Here is a 19,731-nt window from a genome sequence, read left to right as displayed (position 1 = left end):
AAATGTTAATCCCTGCATCTTTCAATTCATTTTGCTCTTTCTTTATGACTTATTTGATGTTTTGAATTTTATTGATGAATGGCAGTTTATTTATAATGCATAATTTTAATTTTTCCCGGACAGAATTTTCTACCTTCTAATTAGTGAATAACAAATAAAGGTGTAAGGGACCACAGATGTTTAAGACTCCTGTTATAAAACAGTCACAACTGATAACAGCTTGAAGTTGGGTGAAAACTAGAACCGAATTTAAAGCCTATTTCCTTTTGCATGTATTTCCTCCAAACATTTTCTTCTACACAGGTTCTTAATTTCCACTTTCTTTCTCTCTTCAACAGTGAAGCCCAAAAATGTTCCCTCATCTCTTCTTCTAGGTGTCAGGATGAAGAGAGCTTGAGGATTTGGAGGCTTCTGAGAATTCTTATACAGGTAGACCACAAATCTTTGACATTGCGCAGCTTAGAGGCTGCAGGGAAGAAGAGGAGACGGTAGTCATGTTCAGAATGATGACAATGTAGACAGTGTAGCAGACTTTTCAGGGTAATCAAGTGTCTTGAAAACAGTTTATTTTTTGTGGGACCAATGACAAAATGATGACATATATGATTATAGTTTGTAGGATCCCAACTATTTCTCCGTGTTTTTCTCTTAGGGAATGGGAACTTGGGATACAGGTGAAGAAAGATTAAAAAGGAATGAAATAAATCCTCTTTCAGAACCATGTGCTAGAAATTGTACTAAAATTTTATTAATTTATGCAACTTGTTTGATTTAGCATTGCAGCTAACCCATGCATCTATGCCTTTATCCGTTCTATGTTTATGGAAAATGTATTCTGTACCAGACAGTGTACTGGGCTGGAGATGCAGAAAGACTCATGCTACTGCTAATCCCAGGAGCTGAAAGAATAAACCTCAATCCCTTAATATTTTATAACTTCTTTTTCGTTCTCTTCAATTCTGGTTTCCCCCACCCTTCATAAAATGTTACCTTGATTATGTAAGCCTTGTGCCTGGATATTTTTCAAAGGTTTTTAACCATCCACGGTTTTCTCCCCAGTGTATCTTCATGTGTACAGGCTTTTCAATCACTTTCCCTCCATGTCTATTTTACACACACACACACACAAGCACTCCAATTGAACAGGTATATTTCTGAACACAGGAATTCCTCCAAGCCTGTTCCTTCCACCCTGTGCACGCTGTTCCCTCCATCTTCACCCCTAAATGTCCGTATTTTTTCCTTCACTATGATATGCTCTCGCGTCTTATTTCCGATGGCTCTTGTCTGTAATATCTTGTTTTTTTTATTGTTTTATCCTACTGTGTAGATATGTAAATCCTCATGACCTGCCTCAGTAACACCAGAGAAATATCTTAAGACGGCATGAAATGTGAGTTTCCGTAGTGTAGTGGTCATCACACTCGCCTAACACGCGAGAGGTCCTCGGTTCGAAACCGAGCGGAAACAACTGATGCTTTTTTTGCCTTCCATCATGCGGGGAAAATCAGCCCTCCGCCTCCCTTAAAGGGAACCAGTGGTCATCCCACTCCTGTTGGTTTGTCGTTTTCATTTCGTTTTTAAGAAACAGATAAACATCCTGAGATAGACCTGTTGAGTTAGCCGGCCGTTCTGGGTGACTCCTCCCAACTGGGAAGTTTTCCCTTCTATCTCGGAAAATCTGAAAAGTGAAATTTGGGGACGCCAAGCTTTTCCCATGGCTACTCCCCGCCTCCTTTTCCTTAGAAGAGGAATGGGTACCAACCGTGCTCTTGCCTCAGGGCATCTTTGAGAAGACTTGTCCTTAGCAGAGTCAGGGTTTCAAGTGAATGATGGGGATGGGACTCTGAAAAACTCGGAGAAAAAGGAAAGTGAAGTGTGGGGGATTAGCTCAAGTGGTAGAGCGCTCGCATAGCATGTGAGAGGTAGTGGGATCGATGCCCACATTCTCCAGCTTTTGCTCTCAGTCGAGGAGCTCTGACTGATAACTGCAGATCTTCTAACCTGTAGAAAGAAATGAGAAAATTAGACACTTTGCACCCAGCTCTGGGCAAGGACATGACAGAGCAGCGCTGGCTCACTGGCCTTTGGTATGTACCTTTACTATCAGCCTATAATTTATTCTCTGTTTTTTCAGAATAGCTGGTCATCTCAAGGGATATGCCCAATTCCTTTTTATTCCTGTTTCTTCCTGCTACTTAGCTGCAAGGTGGCACAGTCCTGAGAAGCACAGGGCAGAGCTGGGTCAATAAAGCCCCAGCTTTCTTGTCAGGGACTGAAACCGAGTACCCCAAGTAACCAGAAAATATCAGGAAAGACACCGTAGAAAGCAAACACGTGAAGTTATTAGTGAACTTCTGGTTGCACCTGCGAGCTGTGACTAAGTGGCTCTGATCCTAAACAACCTACCATGGACTTTGAGAACTGAAGTGATAGCGCACTGCCCAAGTCCACACTGGTCACTGGATTGCACACACTCCAGAGATCTCCAAATAGCATCAGAAAGGCTTTGGGAATGGATTGGACTATGAAACCACAACACACAGAAGGCTGTTCGGTACCTGGAATTTGAGCACAAGGCAGTCAGGTGCCTGCAAAAGCAAGATCGGCAGTATTCCCCATAAGCTTTGAACAAGACATAAAGCCTTATAATGTAATACAAAAATGGCCAAGTTATAATCCAAAATTATTCAGCATATGAAGAACCAAGAAAAATCTTAATTCGCTTGAAAAGAGAATCAACAGATACCAATACTGAGATGACACAAATATTGGAATCCTCTGACAAATATTTTCAATGCTGTGAGAACTAGGGGTGAGAACTCTTTGAAATGAATGTAATGTTAGGAAGTCTTAGCAAAAGATAGGAAGATATACATCCAAATTGCAACTTCAGAACTGAAAAAATATATTAACCAAAATTATAAAGAACATCTCACTGGATTGTCTCAATAGGAGAAGGAGATGACTGGAAAAAGTCAGTGAATGTATACATAGAACAATAGTAACTACTCAATCAAAATGACATAGAGAAAAGTGTATTTTAAAAGATGGACGGAGCCTTAGGGACAAATAGGAAAATAGCAAAGTTCTTACATTCACATCATTGGAAACCCAACAGAGGAAGGGAAAGAGGTCTTTGAAAAGAGGCGGTGGGGGGAACACTGGAAATATTAATGGTTGAAAACTCCCCAAATTTGGCAAAAGATATAAACCAGAATAAAAACATTCAGCAACGCTATAGCAGCATAAAACCAAATAAATCTACACCCAGACATATGACAATTAAACTGCTGGAAACAAAAGAGGAAAAAAATGCTTGAAAGCACCAGAAGAAAATGAAAGGGAAACTGCAATCTGAATGATTGTGGATTTCTCATCAGAAACCATAAGAACCGTAAAGAAATGACATGACTTTTATTAAATGCTGAAAGAAAAGACCTGTCACTCCAGTAGCTAAATATAACAAAAATACCCTTCAGACATAAAGTTGAAAGAAACACATTCTCATTTGAGGTAAACTGAGAGAATTCATTGCTAACAGAAGTGCTAGAAAAGAGTAATGTCGTGAGACAAGAAAAAAATGATACCAGAAGGAAACAGAAGAGCATAAATGAAGGAAAACGTTAACCAAAATTTCAGAAACAGAAACCTGTTTGAAATAAAATGATGTTTATTGGGACTGCAGCCTGGGAGACACAGATTCAAGAAGCACATGAGTCGTGTTCCACTGGACTACAAAATGAAGGAAGCTTATTAAAGGGAAAAACTGCGAGGCCACACAGTTAGTTACCTAAGTTGTTTGTCCATAATTATAATTGGAACTGGCAAGAAGCAAGACTGCTTATTAAGCAAGAATTGGTTAGGGTCTACAATGGTTACATAGTTACAAGTGGACCTTGAGACTATAAGTTTGCAGCTTGTGGAAGTTGCTCCAGATATGGCTGCTGGTGTCCTTGGGTTTGGTACAGTTCAAAGTTCAAATTCTCGGTGATGTAGGGACTGGTCTAAGACCACATCCTCAGTGGCCATCACCCTATTTTTATATGCCTGAACTATGATTACTCCATTATGATTTCAGTTTGTCATCAGAACCATAACAAAGAAGCAAATAACTGGGTAAATATAATAGACTCTTATGTTACTCTTCAGTTCCTTAAAGTATATTTGATGCTTGAAAGTGAAAATTATTACATTATCTGGTGGAGTTTTCATTGTATCTATATGTATTATATACATAACATAAAGGGGTTATGGTAAAGGGACTAAATGGTGGTGAGGTTTCTATACTCAACTTGAATGGTAATTTATTGATTCTAAGTATACTGTGAAATATTAAGGATGTGTATGGTAATCACTAGACCAGCTACTCACAATGTTTAAATAAGTCAAGTGAAGGTAGGAAGGAAGAGGAACAAAGAAATATGAAAAACAAAGGGAACAAACCATTAATAAATTATTAAATAGTAAATGCAAACTTATTAGTAATAATATGATGTGAGTTTCTTATAGTCAGCATATTTATTTTTAATATATTCTGGCAATCCAGATATATCAATTAAAAATCACAGTTTGTCAGTGTATTAAAAATAAATATGCTGATTATAAGAAACCCATTTCAAATATAGTTAAATGTGAGATTAAAAGCTATATTCAAGAGTAAAGAAGATATAGGAGATTAAAAGAAAAGAATGGGAAAAGAGACCCCACACAAGCATTAATCAAAAAAGATAAAGTGGATATATTAATATAAGACAAAGTGGATTTTGAAAGCAAAGAAAATTGCCAGGTATTACTTGAGAAGGTATGCAATTATAAGATGTCAGCTCACTAACAAAATAACTATCCTAAAAGTGTATGCCTCTGACCACAGAGCTTCAAAACCCATAAACAATAGCTAATGAAACTGAAAAGAAAAGTAGAAAAATCCACAATTATTGCTGCAGATGTCAACAATCCTGTCTCTTTCACTGATGGGCCTAGTAGATAACAAATCAGGGAATACATCAAGGGACAAAACACTAACCACCACTGGATCTAAATCACCTTATTAAGTAAAATTGCAATGTGGGTAGAAGAAGTTGAGAGAAAAGCAAAATCATATCCAAATTAGGAAATCAAAAATGGTCAGTGTGAAGCAGAAAACTAGTATTTCAGAAAGAGTTACTTAGCTACCAAGGCCAGGGAGACTGAAAGTGGTGAAACTGGAAGTGGATCATTCCTTGTCCATATTTATCCTCCCTGCTCCTGAGGTATGGGTGGTCAGATTCATTCTCAGTGGCTTGAGCCTACTGCAGTGCCTGGCACAGAGCAGCTTCCCAACGAATATGCACTGAATGAATGGAAAGGAGGTGATGGAGTCAAAAAAGCTGCACAAGAATAATGTTCAGTATTTGGCAAGTCATTTGATGTAGGTTTTGAAGGAGGAGAATAAGCCAAAGTTGACTTGGAAGTCTAAGCCCAGAAGTCCAGCACAGAGATTGGGAATTAGACAGGTGGTGTGTGGATGAATGGGCTACCGTGGAGAAGAACAGACAGAGAGATCGTGAGCTGGAGCTGAGAAAGAGCTCACAGTTTGGAATCTAATAATTTTTCTCCATTCATACTTTGCTGTTTAGCAGCTCTGGGACCTTAGAAAAACTACCTAACTTCTCTGAGCCTCCATTTTATCTGGAAAGTGCAAAATACGGTACAGAGTTTTGTTGCCAAAATTCAACTGGACTACATGAAATAATCTCCATAAATCTCTTAGTACGATTTAGCACATAAGGTTGAAACAACAAGGTGGCTTTTTGTTAAGTTCAGTTTGTGGTTTTTGTAGGGAGAATGTCTCCAGTCATATAGCTACAAATGGAGATGTAGAGTAAGACAAAGAAGTACAGACTGTAGACAAATTTGAGGACTAGTGATTCACTCAGTGAAATAATATTAACTGGGCAGCTCCTATGTTTCTTTCAACAAAGGAGGTGATGAAAGGTGTAAGATTGACTGAGATCTCTGAGGGCAGGAAAAAGCGCATAACTGGAACACAAGACTAACAAAAGACGGTACATTGTCTCCAGTCAAGAAACCCAGATGATCTTATCTGTAGGTGAAAACCGGAAAGGCATAGACTGCATCATTCCTGATTTGGGGCATTGGCTTATTGGAATGATTTTCAAGCACCATTGATTGTATTTATTAAAAGCTAGCAGCTGATAAAATAGTGGTGGTTGGAAAGTACTGTCTCCTATTTTATTCTCAATGAGTAAAACTCGAGCTATCTGCCCTCACATCAGTCTCATAATCTGAAGGTCCTGAGTTCGAGCCTCAGAGAGGGCAGGCAGGTCGTTATCTTTCCACAGTCGTTTGAAAAATGAGCCAACCTTTGCTTAAAAGGGTGAAATTAGATTTCAAGTTTGTTGCACTTCCCAGTAACTTCAGTAAAATCATTGGTGAAAACACTTCGATTATACCAGAAAACACAAGTTATATCACACTTTTGATCTTCCTCTCCATCTGATGGAAGAAGCAGGGGAGAGTTCTCTTCCAAATTTGGGCCTGGAAGGTCAGCCATTGGCAGTTAAGGAATGGGGAGGTGTAAAATCATTTATTCTCTTAATCATGCAACAAATATTTCTTATTAGTGGACCCCTCTAGGTGCAGTGATTCAAGAGTGAATAAAACCTCAAACTTGCCTCCCTTATAGAGCTACATCCCAGTTAAGAGGCGTAGGAGACACAGACAAGACGCAAATAAGAAAACTGCATAATAAGCTAGGTGAGAAGATGTCTGCTGCGGGGTAATCATTAGGCCATCAGGGGGCTGGGAGAGTGGAGGTTCAGCTTTCAGGAAAGTTGTCACCTTGAGATACGTTTTAGCCTCTTCTTCCTTCTTGCTTGCTGAAATCCTTGTGCCCCAATTTTTCTAACCCTGTCAGTAGAGTCAGTTTTACCTGTCCAGGCAAGCGGGGGTTACAAGAGCTTTTTGCACATAAGGCAGGTGGACTTCGCTGGATAAATAGTGGTACCTGATACATCCTTCACATGTTTCTTCACGTGGAAAATGAGACCTCCAGAATTCTCTAGGTGGTTCACAGCAACTGGTGCAGGGTCAGAACAATAGGAAATGATTAGCAAGCGTTAGCTACCGCTTTTGCCTGTGGAGTGCTGTCCTTACTCACTGAGTTTGTACTATGGGCGCTCATTAGAGGCTTGAAGAATGGATTTGCAGATTGAGATTAAAACCCACTAATGTTCTCTTCTTGGAAAGAACAGGCTAAGGTTTCCCTTAGTCCCTGGGTAAGGAAAGAGCCCTAAATGAGTTTGAAAAAATGAATGTTCCCTGGGAAAAGCAGGATGCTTTTCAGTCTGATCACAAGCTGGGTCTCAGCATACTGGTGACGGCTCAGGATGTCCGGATACTTAAGCAGCCGATCTGAGCAGAATGTCCACGGTGGAGAGAAACAATCTTGGTTTCATATCCGCAATTTGAAAGGCAAATGCAACAGACCTGTTGTCTACTGACCTTAGGAATGAAACAAACAAAAGAAACTTTGTTTCTTTCACGATGAAAAAAAAACAAAATCAAACCCCAAAATCTTTACCATTATATCTGACTAAAATTGTCACTGGAAAACTCAAAATATCTGACAGATATTTAGGATGAGAAGGGATTCTGACCTGTGGAGCATCCATGTTTTTTGTTGAACTTTTCTTGTTTGAGCAGTTTTTTCTTGATTTTGTGTTGATATTTCCTGACCATTCCTTCATTTCTTTCAAATTAAAGACTGAGTAAAAGCCCTGATTTCCAGTTTCCAATGTTCTCTTGAAAATTCTTCCTCTTCCCTCTGCTACCTCATCCTTGTCCAGGATCCTAGTGTCTTACTATGCCAATCCTATCTTTCTCTGGAAGACAGAGGAGGGATGAAGCCCTACCCAGCAACCTGGGCCACGTTGGGAGGGCTTAATTGTGCAGGTGAGAGGACTGCAGAAGCCACCCCTCCTCTCCTCCTCCTAGGTGGCCATATTTCCAAAATCTCTAACAATCACAACTCTGTTTTATAGAGAAATACATGACATGTGAGACAGCCCCGCAATTCCAGCTGGGCACCCTACCCAGCTGGGACCTTCACTTGCTTTCTGGCAATTCAAAAGAGTGAAATGGTTTCAGAGCTAGATCATTCCCATGATGAAATACTATAGATCTCACTCCCCCCACCCCACTCCTTAATAGAAACAGTAGTTTTTCATTGTGCTTTTGCTGAAGTCATATTTTCTCTCAGGTCCTCTTTGGTGGCAATGAAATAACCTTGTGGCAGCAGGTTAGACCCATACAACTGGTTAGGGCACATGTCTAGAATGACCCCAGGTCAACAAGAGGGTTAGAGCATGGGAATTAGGTTGAATGTTACAAAGCCTTCGTGGCACTGGGAGCTAGTGAGAAAGATATTCTATCTTCCCCAGTTTTGCTCCTTCATTCCTTCTCCACAGGCACCTGAGTCCTCAGAGCTTCTCCCCTGAACCCAACTCCAGGAAATATTGGATTGCCTTTAAAAATGACAATTTATACGTTTATATTTCACACAGAAGACAGCACAGACTCAGTCTTTGACCAATACTCTTTGTCATTGTATTACAACAAGGAAGGAAAACCTGCTGTGGAGGGAGTGAACATGATCTGTACTGGACTGTGCTGGCCTTTCCATCTCAACATTCATGGTTTTGGGCTAGTGGGAGGGTGGACCTCCCACCCCTGTTTTCCAAACAGAGAGATCCTGGTGAAAAGAAGGTCTTTCCACTATTTGTAATTGACATTTATGGGGTCTATTGACCTGGGAGAAGAGGGAAGGATGTTGAGGGACACCTAGAGAGACAAGATGTACAAAAGAATTTGTGGGTGTGAGGTCTGAGCTTCCTGGGTCTGGAAGGGGTCAAAAAAGACCCAGATGGTCAAAAACAAAACAAACAAGAAAATATGAAATTAGGGGAATTCTTAGAGAAAACTCATAAAGAAGAATAGGAGTAGGATCTTTGGGTAGTTCTTCCTTAAGGAGGTTCCTTACCCACCTGTCTCAACCCAAACGTTGTAGTACCTGCAATGACAGTTCAAATCAACACCTTCAGAAATATCTCTCAAATTATGAAACAGTCAGGCGGTATTTACTTTCCACACATAGAACCCAAAATAAATTTTTTCCTCTTTGCACAGGCAGCTGAAATATGATTTAAAATGGGGGTGGGGGGATCCCAACAGGTAATGCAGGAAATATATTTATCAACATTAGCGATCAGAACCAGATGAGGTCCAAAGACAGGAAGGGAAGATAAAGCGGGTCATGATTCTGCCATGCTGAGCTGTGAACAGCCCTTGCACTTTGCTTTTCACTGAAAGACTTCCCTCAACTTGATATTAAACGTCTTCAGGCACAGAGAATCCTGTGGGTGCTGCTCTTGGAGACTCTGTGAATGGGTGCTCCTTCAGCACACCCAACATTTGCTTAGGCCAGAGTCACACAGTCTTCAAATGAGATGGAAAATTTCTCGCATTTTGGCTCTGCTGTGGGTATTTGGTAACCGGGCTCTGTCTGGGCTAGTTTCCCAGTTGTCCACAGAGGGCCTTTCTTCACCTCTCAGCTCCTGACTAATACGTCTTTTCATTTTGAATCAGACCTAGTAAGGTGCCTACTTCTTGGCATTCAGCCGCTAAATCAAATGTTACTTTGCTACTGAGACCACCGCCCGCCCCATAGCTAATGTCTCTTATCGTGATTTCAGTCTATCACATCAATTTAGGCCACCTTCCTCACAAACACTCTCTGGTTCAGAAAGTGTCTTATGAAGTTTTTCTTCTTAAATTTCCTGTTTCTCCTCTAGAATATAAGGATCTTTAGGCTCAAATCACTGTTTTGCCCTCACTGTGTCCTCAGTGCCTGAAGTTAAGGCATAAATACGGCTTCTGTCTTGAAATGAAAATATTAGGTAAGGCTAAGGAATAGGTAGATCAAATATTGAACAGTTAATAATTTAATAAATGATTTCATTAACTTCCAAAATGTTAATCTCTGCACCTGTCGATTTATTTTACTCTTTCTTTATGCCTTATTCGATGTTTTGAATTTTATTGATGAATGACAACTTATTTATACTGTATAATTTAAATTTTTCCCAGATAGAATCTTCTACTTCTATTGTAATTAGTGAATAACAAATAAAGATGTAAGGGAACACAGATGTTTAGGACTCCCGTTATAAAACAGTCACAACTGATAACGGTTTAAAGTTGGGTGAAAACTGGAACAGAATTAAAACCCTATTTCCTTTTGCATGTATTTTCTTCTACACAGGTTCTTAATTTCCAGTTTCTCTTCAACAGTGAAGTCCAAAAATGTTCCCTCTGTCTCTTCTTCTTTTTCCCACGGCCACTCTCTCCTCCCTTCCTTAGCAGAGGAATAGATACCAATCATGCTCTTGCCTCAGGGCATCTTTGAGTAGCTGTGCCCTGAGTCCAGTCCTGGTTTCACGATAAGGACCTTGAAATTTTCTGAAGTTTGGGTCACCCAGAAGAGTGAATAATGAAGTGGAGATATTACTCTAAAATATTTGAGGAAAGGGGCCAGAGAGATAAGTGGGGGATTAGCTCAAGTGGTAGAGCGCTCGCTTAGCCTGTGAGCGGTAGTGGGATCGATACCCACATTCTCCAGCTTTTACTCTTTCAACCACGGAGCTCCAGCTGACAACTGCAAATCTTCCAACCTGTAGAAAGAAATGAGAAAATCAGACACTTTGGATCCTTCTCCAGGCAAGGACAAGACAGGACAGCACTGGTTCTACTGGCCTTTTTTATGTACCTCTACTATCAACCTGTAATTTATTTTCTGTTTCTTCAGAATAGCTGGTCATCTCAAGGGATATGCCCAATTCCTCTTTTTATTCCTGTTTCTTCCAGCTACTTGGCAGCAAGGCAGCAGAGTCCTGAGAAGTGCAGGGCAGAGCGGGGGTCAATAAGACCCCAGCTTTCCTGTCACTGATTGAAACCAGGAACCTCAAGTAACCAGAAAATATCAGGAAAGCAAACACAAGAAGTTATTAGTGAACATCTGGATGCACCCGTGAGTTGTGAATAAATGGCTCTGATCCTAAACAACATACCATAGGCTTTGAGAACTGGCTAAGCAAGGTTTTGTTGGGGTCTGCAATGGTTACATAGTTACAAGGGGGAACCTTGAGACCATAAAGTTGCAGCTGGTTATGTTGTTCTCAACAGGGCAAATGGCATCCTTGGGTTTGGCAAAGTTCAAAGAAAATTCAAGTTCTCACTGATGTAAGGAGGTGTCTGAGACCAGATTCTCAATGGCAGACGTCTCCATTTTTATATGCCTGAACTATGATGACTCCATTCTCATCAGAACAACAGCAGAGAAGGAAATATCTGGGTGAATAGGATAGACTATTATGTTTCTCTTGAGTTCTTTGAAGTATGTTTAATGTTTGAAAGTGAAAAGTACAGCATTGTCCCATGGAGTTTTCATTGTATCTACATGTACTATATACATGACATAAAATGATTATGGTAAAGGGACTGAATGGCAGTGAGTTTTCTATATTCAACTTGAATAGTAATTTATTGATTCTAAATATACTGTGAAATATTAAGGATGTATAGAGTAATCACTAGAGCAGCTACAGATAATGTTTAAATAAGCTGAAAGAAGGTAGGAAAAGAAACAAAGAATAAAAAATAAGGGAACAAACCATTAATAAACTATTAAATAGTAAATCTATATGCAAATTTATCAATAATAACATTAAATATACATTATCTAGACACACCCATAAAAATCAGAGATCGTCAGAATATACTAAAAATAAATATGCTGACCTTAAGAAACTCTTTTCAAAGGTGTTAATATATGAGATTAAATGTTATAAACAAGATTAAAGTTACACAGGAGATTGATAGTAAAGAATGGGAAAAGAGACACCACACAAGCATTAATCAAAAAGAGCCGAAGTGGATATATTCATATCAGACAAAGTGGACTTTAAATTTCCAGTTATTAAGTGAGAAGTTACATAATGATAAGGTGTTCTTTGACATTCTGTGAGCTTGGAAGCTGGAAGGAGAAAGCGGAGACAGTGGTCACATCTGGAATGCTGACAGTGTAGACAGTGTAGTAGCCTTTTCAGGATAATAAAATATCTTGAAACCACTTTATTCTTTGGGGAACCAGTGACAGTATGGTGACATATATGATTATGGGTTGTAGGATTCCAACTTTGCCCAGTTGATTTTCTTTTAAAATGTGAAAGAGAAGTGATGTTCTGTTTTACTTCTTATACACATGTTACCAAAATGACACCCAGAGATGGATTTCTGAAGGTTAGCTTGTCTAGAGATTGCTTCCTGAAGATCAGACCGTGCTGTTTCTTCCCCTTAAGGGCTCAAGGAAGGGAGGCATCTTCAGGCTGGAGAAAGCACCACAGTGGTTACGAGGGGATTACCTCTTTCCATTTGCTGCCTCTCTGAGCCTTTGAGAGAAGGATGACCACCACTGGGGACTTGGAATACAGGCTACGAAAGAATGAAAAAAAAATCCTTTTTCAGCACCATATGCTGAAAATTGTACTAAATGTTTATTAATTTTATGCAAGTTGTTTGATTTAGGCTTTGCAGTTCATCCAAATATCATTATTCCCACTTTACTGATAAAACTGAAGCTCAGAGTAGTTGAACCATTTTTGTCTCAGTTTGAATGGATGTGTGGAGCAAAACCGGAAGTGGAAAACTGATTTTTTTTTCCTATATTAAAATGTAGGCTTTTCCTTTAGCCCTGTGCATAGTCTTATCACTTTTTATCCAGACCAATTCATTCATTAATTCATTATTAAAACAAATACTTATAAATCAGTGGATTTAATCTTCCATGCATCAGATATTAATTCAAAATCACTTGTGTCTACCACCCAGGTTCAAGTATTCTATACATGGCTTTGACACTTTCTTCTCCCTCAAAATCTCTACATCCAGTGTCTTGACATATACTCAAATACTGTAGATCCTTCCTGGACAACCTCTCCAGAATCTTTCTTTCTTCTCATGCATCTATGCCTTTATCCATTCTATGTTTATGGAAAATGTATTCTGTCCCAGACAGTGTACTGGGCTGGAGATGCAGAAAGACTCATGCTACTGCTAATCCCAGGAGCTAAAAGAATAAACCTCGATTCTTTAATATCTTATAACTTCTTTTTCTCTCTCTCTAATTCTAGTTTCCCCGTTTCCTACCTATTTGGCATTCAAAATAAAAACGTTTCATAAAATGTTTTGATTTTAAAGCCATGTGCCTGGATTTTTTTCAAAGGTTCTTAAGCCTCCACAATTTTCTCCCCAATGTATCTTCATGTGTCCAGGCTTTTCAATCACTGTTTCCCTCCATGTCTATTTTACATACACACCCGCACGCACACACTCCACTCCACTCCAACTAAACAGGTAATTGCTGAACACAGGAATTCCTACCTCCATGCCTGTTCCTTCCACCCTGTTCACTCTTCATCTTCACCCCTCAGTGTCCATATTTTATTTCTTCTCTCTGATATGATCTCGCTTCTTATTTCCGATGGGTCCTGCTTGTAATAGTTTGTAGTTTTTGGTTATTCTCTCACACGGTGTAGATGTGAAACCTTTCATAACCCACCTCAGCAAGAATTGAATAAATATGCCGGGAAAAAACCACAACGCGAGTTTCCGTAGTGTAGCGGTTATCACGCTCGCCTAACACGCGAGAGGTCCTCGGTTCGAAACCGAGCGGAAACAACAGCTGATTCTTTTGCCTTCCACCATCTGGGAAAAATCAGTGTACCACCTGCCCTAAAAGGAACAAGTGATCATCCAACTTCTTTTGGTTTCTTGTTTCGGTCTCCTTTTCAAGACACAGATAATCATGCTGAGGTAGTCTTGTCGCATTAGCCAACTGTTCTGGGTGACTCCTCCCAAGTGAGACGTGTTCTCTTCTGTCCCAGAAAATCTGAAACGTGAACTTTTGGGGTATCAAACTTTTCCCATGGCTACTTTCTTTTCTTAGCGGAGGAATAGGTACCAACCGCGCTCTTGCTTTGGGGCATCTTTGAGAAGATGTGCCCTTAGTCTAAATTCTGGTTTCGCATTAATGGCCTTGACATTTCCTGAAGTTTGGGCCTTCCAAAAGAGCGAATAATGAAGTAATCTGAAAAGCTGAAGGAGGAAGGGGGGGGCGGGGGGAAAAAAGAGAGAGTGAGTTTGGTGTAGGGGAGTTAGCCCAAGTGGTAGAGCGCTCGCTTGGCATGCGAGAGGTAGGGGGATCGATATCCACATTCTCTAAGTTTTACTCGTTCTACCGAGGAGCGCCAATCTTCCAGCCTGTAGTAAGAAATGAGAAAATTAGACACTTTGGACACTTCTTCAGGCAAGGACAAGGCAGGGCAGCGCTGGCTCTACTGGCTTTCAGTATGTACAGATATTTTCAACCTATAATTTGTTTTCTGTTTCTTCAGAATAGCTGGTCATCTAAAGGGATATGCCCAATTCATCTTTTTATTCCTGTTTCTTCCTGCAACTTAGCCACAAGGCTGCACAGTCCTGAGAAGCTCAGGACAGAGCGGGGTTCAATAAGGCCGCAGCTTTCTCATCAGGGACTGAAACCGAGTGCCCCAAGTAACCAGAAAATATCGAGAAAGACACTGTGGAAAGCAAACACGTGAAGTTATTAGTGAACTTCTGGATGAACCCATGATCTATGTATAAGTGACACAGGTCCTAAACAACAAAAACTTTGAGAACTGAAGTGATAGCGCACTGCCCAAGTCCACACTGGTCACTGGACTGCACACACTCCAGAGATCTCCAAATAGCATCAGAAAGGCTTTGGAAATGGATTGGACTATGAACACACAGAAGGCTGGTTGGTACTTGGAACTTTGACACAAGGCAGTCAATTGACTGCAAAAACAAAAGTAGCAATATTCTCCATAAAATTTGAACAAGACACAAAGTCTGATGCAAAAATGGCCAGGTTATAATCCAACATTATTCAGCAAATGAAGAACCAGGAAAATTGGTTAACTGACTTGGAAAAGAGAATCAACAGATATCAATATTGAGATGATACAGATGTTGAAATCTTCTAATAAATACTTTGAAGTAGTGGTTATTCAGTGCTCTGAGAATTAGGGGTGAGAACTGAAATGAATTGAATGTTAGAAAGTCTTAGCAAAAAAATGGGACATATAAGTCCAAATTGAAACTTCAGAACTGAAAATGTATTAACCAAAATTATAAACAACAATGCCTCAATAGACTGTCCTAATAGCAGACAATGACTGAGAAAAAGTCAGTGAATGTGAAGATAGATGATAGTAACTGTCCAGTCTAAATGACAGAGTGAAAAGTATATTTTAAAAGATGGCTGGTGCTTCAGGGACAAATTGGAAAATACCAAAGATCTTATATTCACATCATTGGAGACACAAAACAAGAGGAGAAAGAGGACCTTGAAAAAGGGGGAAATTTATTTTGAATTTCCAAATTTGAAAACTTTCCAAATTTGGCAAAAGACCTAAACCAGATTCAAAATGTTCAGTAAACTTGAAGCAGGATATACTCCTATAAAGCCACACCCAGACATATTACTATTAAACTGCTGAAAACCAAAGGAAAAAAATAAAAACTTCTTGAAAGCAACCTGAGGAAAACTAAAGGGAAACTTTGATCTGTTCTCATCAGAACCACAGAGGCCATAAAGAAATGACATGACTTTTTTAAATGTTGGAAGAATAGACCAGAATGCTGATATAGCAAAAATATCATTCAAAGAGGTGAAAAATACATTTTGATTTGAAGGTAAACTGAGATAATCCATTGCCAGCAGAAGTGCTAGAAAAAAGTAAAGTGTGAGACAAGAAAAATGATACCAGCAGGACACTTGGAACAGCATGATTGAACAATAGCAAAGCTAGGAAAGATGTGGGTAAAAATGACAGACCTATTCTCTTGAGTTCTTTAAAGTATGTTTGATGATTGAAAGTGAAAATTACAACATTGTCTTATAGAGTTTAATTATATCTACATGTACTATATACATATCATAAAGGGCTTATGGCAAAGGTACATAATGGTGGTATAGGTTTCTGTACTCAATTTGAATGGTAATTTATTGATTCCAAGTATGCTGTGAGATGTTAAGGATGTATAGGGTAATCACTAGACCACCTACTAACAATGTTTAAATAAGTCAAATGAAGGTAGGAAGGAAGAGGAACAAAGAAATATGAAAAAGAAAGGGGCGGTGGCTTCCCTGGTGGCGCAGTGGTTGAGAGTCCGCCTGTCGATGCAGCAAACACGGGTTCTGTGCCCCGGTCCGCGAAGATCGCACATGCCGCGGAGCGGCTGGGCCCGTGAGCTATGGCCGCTGAGCCTGCACGTCTGGAGCCTGTGTTCCGCAACAGTGAGAGGCCCGCGTACCGCAAAAAAAAAAAAAAAAAAAAAGGAACAAGCAATTAATAAATTATTAAATAGTAAATCTGTATGCAAACTTATTAGTAACTATATTACGTGAGTTTCTTATAGACAGTATATTTTTTATTAGTTACCCATTTTATACATATTAGTGTATATATGTCAGTCCCAATCTCCCAATTCATCCCACCACCACCCCCAGTATGTTTATTTTTTAATAATTCTGACAATCTAGACATGTCAGACTGTATTAAAAATAAATATCCTGATGGAATTGCTTCTCAGTATTTTCTGCTGTGAAGTTTTTGCATATCTGTCTATCTCCAGGAACCTCTAAAACAAAAGAGGAAAAACTATCCAGGTTTTGCGTGTAGCACATGAGAATGGCCTCTTTGTTTCCTTAATGATTTTGAAGGGTTTCTAAAGTTATTGCTCAGGACCGGCGTTACGGTTGAAATACACAGGCAGGGACGGTAATCATGGGGTCCTAGGCAGATGGGTAAGCATCTCGTTAAGGACAGACTTCCCAACACTCTCTTTCTTCCCCCTCTTCCTGCGTGAATTCATTTTCTATAAATTCCACTGGGCGTCAGAACCTTCCTTTGCCCGACTCTCTGGCTCTTTGCCATCCCCTCCCCAACCGGCATCTACTAGGAGACCTTAGACGCGCAAGTCCTCTCGTAATCTAGCTTCTTTAGGTCCCCGTCATTGGCCATTTAGTTAACTTTTCACCATTAAAATTAACTTCTCTCGGCTTCTATAACACGGGGTTAAGGACCCACCCGACATACAGCACCGCGCATTGCTGTGATGGAAAATGACCAGCCCAGCCTCCCACAGACCTTCTTCCTCTTTGAGCATCTATCTCTGCCTGCTCCGAGATCCCCCATCTCTCTTCCACTGTTTTTCTCCACCGGCTACAAAGTTGGAGTGTCAGTTAAGACATCGCCAGCCCTGTCATGTGTGGAACCATACGAGGAAAAAAATCAGAAAGATCCGATTTACTACACTTCCAATATTTCAATGTCCAATATTTCCCTGTCTTCTACGGACTCATAAAAAAATTTTTTAAGACACCGCCCCCCCCCCAAAAAAAAGTCAATGTTTTCTATATCTGTATTGAGCTGTAGTCATCTGGGAAGTTGCTGTTACCGACCAAGAGGGCAAGGAGATGCACAGCCGAAGACCTCGGGCGTAGACCCTGCAGGCACCAGCCAGCGAAGTTAGTGAAGTACAATTTCTGCGCTATTGGCTATTTTGAGCACGTGGTTATTTCGGCACTAGAAGTTTTATGCCCCGCGTGGTTTTTCAGGGCTAGTCTGGAGTTCCAAGCGTCACCGCCCTCAAGGCAGAGCGTCTCCAGAACCCCTCGGGAAACAGCAGTTGCGCGGAGCGGCGAGCGCATGTCTGCTGGGGACCCGAACGGTTATTGTAGGAAGACTCTGGCTCTGATACAATCTCATACAATCTCACTTCTTGATACTTCACAGCAGAAGAAACTACGTCCCAGAGGTAAATGAGTGCAAAAACAAAGAAAACGAACACGCCGAAGAAAAGACAGCTGCCTTCTCTGAGGCTCGAACTCAGGACCTTCAGATTATGAGACTGACGCGCTGCCCACTGCGCTAAGAAGGCGCTCGGGTACCCATTGGGTACCCACCTTAGCCAGGCTGTAAATGAATTATCTAATTTCTTTCCCTCGAAACGGATTACTTTCTGGATTTTCAGTTTTCTTCGTCCAGAGTTACTGGTTATCCAAGATATTTCCAAATATCCAGGGTCCTTTCTAGCTCCGCACTCAAAAGAGCTTCATACCTGGAAACTAGTGTATCCACTGAACAATTGTGCCTGACCTCTGGTTGATGCTGTCCTTATTTTCTAATCATCTGGATTGTCGTTCCCTCAATTATCAGTCGATTTTTTACCATCCATAGTCTCCTTTGTTGGAATAGTAGACTCTCACCAAATAGTAGCTGGACGAATGCATAGCTCCCAAACATATCTGCAGTCTACACTTACGTGTCTTAATTTAAATCTACATTTCCACCTATGTTGCCTGAGATGTTCCCCTCAGTATATCACAAACTGACTTTGTAAGTCTGCATGTTTTCTTCACTTCTATGTACCGAAAATCCTATTAAAGATTCTATTCATTCAATTTCATTTAGTCCAGTTTAGTTTTTTGCCATAAATCTATATATCATTATGCACATTTTACTGATGAAACTGAGGCTCCGTAGAATCAGATTCACAGCTGCTAAATGGCAAAGCCAGATGTTGAAAGCAGATTTTGCTGATTCCAAAAAGTGTGCTTTCTTCACTCTAGATTATGTTCTTCCCCACATCACCACATTCACTCGTTACACAAATATTTATAGAACTGTGAACTCTTCAGTCCATTCAACAGACATTAATTCACAGCCTGCCATGTGCCTGGCACCTGAGTTCAAAACTTCCAAGAAAGCCTTGACCTTTCGTCCCTCAAATCCTGACAAATACTTTAGACTATCAGTTCTCAAAGTGTGGTGTCCAGACCCATGGGGGTTCTGAGACACTTCAGGGTATCTGTGAGGCCAACAATTTTTTCATAATTATCAAGGCTTTATTTGCTATGAAAAAAAAATCCGATGGTGCAAAAACAGCAGCGCATAAATCTTCTGGTGCCTGCTATGAATCAAGGCAGTGACATCAAGCTGTGCCAGCAGCCACTGTGTCTATCCACCACACACTCAGAAAAAAAAAAAGTATTTTACTTAAGAATATCCTGATGGAGCAGTAAAAAATATTTACTAACTCTCACCCTTAAGTACATGTCTTTTTAATAATTTGTGTGAATAAATGAGAAGTGCAGAAAAAGCCTTTCAGCTGTGCACCACAGTAGAATGATTATCTCTGAGAAAAGCACTTGGGTGACTTTTGAGTTGTGAACTGTTCTAGTTATGGGTTTTGTTTTGTTTTGTTTTTCAGGGAACACCACTTTTATTTGAAAGAAGTAACAGACAAAACTATGACACATTCAGGCATTTTCTCAAGAATAAAAAAATTCAGCCTGTCACTTCAAAGAAAATAACTGACAGAATTTGTTTGCAATGATAAAATATTAGCCTGCAAGTGAAAATTAGCATCTAGGAAACTTCATGAATTTGCAGCTTCCCAATATTTAGAGATGTTTCTGATGAGATTGGTGATGGTATCAATGAATGTTCTTTTCTGTTTGTTTGATATTGTATACTGAAACGTTTCAACATTTGGAAGAAC

General features: G+C 40.0%; 3 non-coding genes across 3 annotated transcripts; 2 read left to right on the top strand and 1 right to left on the bottom strand.

Annotated features, from left to right (window-relative positions):
- The first annotated feature begins 1,397 nt into the window (after positions 1-1,397).
- TRNAV-AAC (transfer RNA valine (anticodon AAC)) lies at positions 1,398-1,470 on the top strand. Its single transcript has one exon. It is a non-coding gene; the product is annotated as a tRNA-Val (tRNA).
- Positions 1,471-13,724: 12,254 nt separating this feature from the next.
- TRNAV-AAC (transfer RNA valine (anticodon AAC)) lies at positions 13,725-13,797 on the top strand. Its single transcript has one exon. It is a non-coding gene; the product is annotated as a tRNA-Val (tRNA).
- Positions 13,798-18,035: 4,238 nt separating this feature from the next.
- TRNAM-CAU (transfer RNA methionine (anticodon CAU)) lies at positions 18,036-18,108 on the bottom strand. The gene has a single exon. It is a non-coding gene; the product is annotated as a tRNA-Met (tRNA).
- Positions 18,109-19,731: the final 1,623 nt, after the last annotated feature.

This window comes from Tursiops truncatus, chromosome 10 (assembly GCF_011762595.2).
Source record: "Tursiops truncatus isolate mTurTru1 chromosome 10, mTurTru1.mat.Y, whole genome shotgun sequence".
Lineage (NCBI taxonomy): Eukaryota > Metazoa > Chordata > Mammalia > Artiodactyla > Delphinidae > Tursiops > Tursiops truncatus.
Note: the sequence above shows the minus strand (reverse complement) of the source record. Positions and strands in the feature narration are given on the sequence as shown.